Genomic DNA, 2,521 nt, shown 5'->3' on the forward strand with positions numbered 1-2,521 from the left:
TTTGTCTTCAGCGATTGTGTCGGGAAGGTGAGCATCATAGAATGCCAGTTTAATAGAACAAAGTATTCTTGCATTGAGGGAGTACACAACTGGGAACTTGTAAGGGAATTTATAATTCACTCTATGTATTAATTTGGTATATTAATTTTATGACAATTACTTAAGTATTTGGAGGAGTTTATTAATCAAAAAAAAGTATGTGTTTGAGAAATAATCAAATCAGTAAATTAGTAAACAAAGTTTAAAGTCTTTAAAAGAGCCCGATTAACCAAGTAGATTGGACATAAGTGAGCTGCATTTATAAATAGAATAATAAAATGGATATGTTGAATTAAAAGCCTAAGAACAAGGCTTTGAATTAGAAACGAATGAACATTAGTTTTCAAGACCCAAAGTAACTTCTAAATAATATTTTGAGGTAGAAAGTATTCATGCCCTTTAAACCAGAGCAAAAACAAAGCCCTGCTGTTTGACCCAGAGAGAACTAACCAAGCCCATTAGCATGAAGTCTTCTCAGAAGAGCATCTGAGGCAATGACTAAGCAGAAATGAACAGAGTTTGGGAAAGAGCCAGAGGTTGACAAAAAGGGCACAATCTAAACTTTGACTTCTCACCTCCTCTCCAGACTGGCAGGCCTTCAGCTGAGCGTCCTTGCCCCACCCTCAGCTCTGCATTTCCCAGACGCCTCTCAAAAGGCCTCCCTACAGAGACAGGTTTATGACACCACCATCAATCACCCCAGATCCAAGGGCTGGAAACCCTTTTCCACCTCTCTTTTTCCTTCTCCCCTTCCATAAACCCATCATCTCGTCTTGATGAATCTCCTCTGCAAAGGCCACTTTCCTTCCCACAGCCTCCTCTCCCTCCCTCGTCCTCTTCTTGGGCTGTGTTGCCACACTCAGTTACCCGCCCACCCCACCCCCCCAACCCCAACCCCGACCTCTGACCTCTGGGACTACTGCAATAGCCTCCAGTCCATCTCTCTTGCCATAATTCCTTCTAGAGCAGTGGCTCTCCACCTTCCTCGTGCTTCGACCCTTTCACACAGCTCTTCATGTGGTGGTGACCCCCAGCCATAACGTGATTTTCATTGCTACTGCATCACTGTCATTTTGCTACTGTTATGAATGGTAATGTAAATATCAGATTTGCAGGATGTATTTTCATTGTTACAAATTGAACGTAATTAAAGCATAGTGATTAGTCACAAAACAATATGGAATTATATATGGTGAAATAGTTATGTGTTTTCCGATGGTCTTTGGTGACCCCTGTGAAAGGGTCGTGTGACCCCCAAAGGGGCCTCGACCCACAGGTTGACAACTGCTGCTCTAGATGGAGCTGTTAGAAGAGTCAGGACATTTCATTTCCATCTTTAATATATTTGCCTGCGCTTTTTTATTTGTCTAAAGCTTGTCAAATAAAATTGGTGCGCCCCTTGACATCCCAGGTCTGTTGCCAAATACACGTTGAGGATCCTAATCTTAGCATCCTCATCTTGTATTATTTCTTGGCAGGGTCTCCACCTTGTCAGGCTAATTTGCTGGCCATGTTCTCACGTGATGCTGTGCCTATCGACACGCTGGGCACCACTAGTTTCCTTCAGCTGGAAGGCTCCCGTCTGTCCTGCACAAGCATCTGCTTGCTTTCCCTTCTTTCAAATCCTGTTAACGTCTTACCTGTTCTAATCTATTAATACAATACAATACAATAGATTTTCTAGATTGAATGATCCTTGCTTTACTGAAATACATTTTGTCACAATGTTAAAAAAAAAAAAAAAACTTACCTGTTCCTACGGAGTCTTATGAGAGATCCCAGTTGGATAGATTAAATTTCCAATCTCCCCGGCATTTGGATACATTCCCATAACTATTTTCCATGTGTTTAGTATTTCTCTTTAACACTATCTTCAGTTCTCCGTGTCTATCGTGCCCTTGAAGAGACAACGTGAATTCGTTAGGGAAGGGATTTGACCAGCCCGATCAACCGCAAGGGTAGTACGAAGAACCCAATGAGCTCCTTCATGTGGAGGGACTTGGGGAACAACACAATGTCACTCACACAATGTAGTGTTTGAAGTAGCCTCGGTGTGGCTGAAAAGCAGAGGATTTGGAAGTTGGACTTGGAAGAGTTCAGTTCACTCACAAGGTCTCTTTCTGGCTGTTATTTCCTGTAAACTTTAACCCCATCTGAGCTCCAATAATCTTACCAGTGAAATGGGCATAGCATGATATTATAGATTGAGTTGTGTTCCCCAAAAGATGTGTTGTAAATATTAGCCTCTACCCTTATGGTTAGAGGCTAGCAGCCCTGGTGGTACAGTGAGTTGTGAATTGGGCTGCTAACTGCAAGGTCAGCAGTTTGAAACAACCAGACGCTCCATGGGAGACAAGAGAAAGACAAGGCTTTCTACTCCTGTAAGAGTTACAGTCTCAGAAACCCACAGAGGCAGTTCTACCCCGTCCTCTGGGGTCACTACAAGTCAAAATAGACACCAGGGCAGGGAGGAGGTTGATTT

The sequence above is a fragment of the Echinops telfairi genome, unplaced genomic scaffold, assembly GCF_000313985.2.
Source record: "Echinops telfairi isolate 266 unplaced genomic scaffold, ASM31398v2 ScPeMD7_1;HRSCAF=3_0, whole genome shotgun sequence".
Taxonomy (NCBI): Eukaryota; Metazoa; Chordata; class Mammalia; order Afrosoricida; family Tenrecidae; genus Echinops; species Echinops telfairi.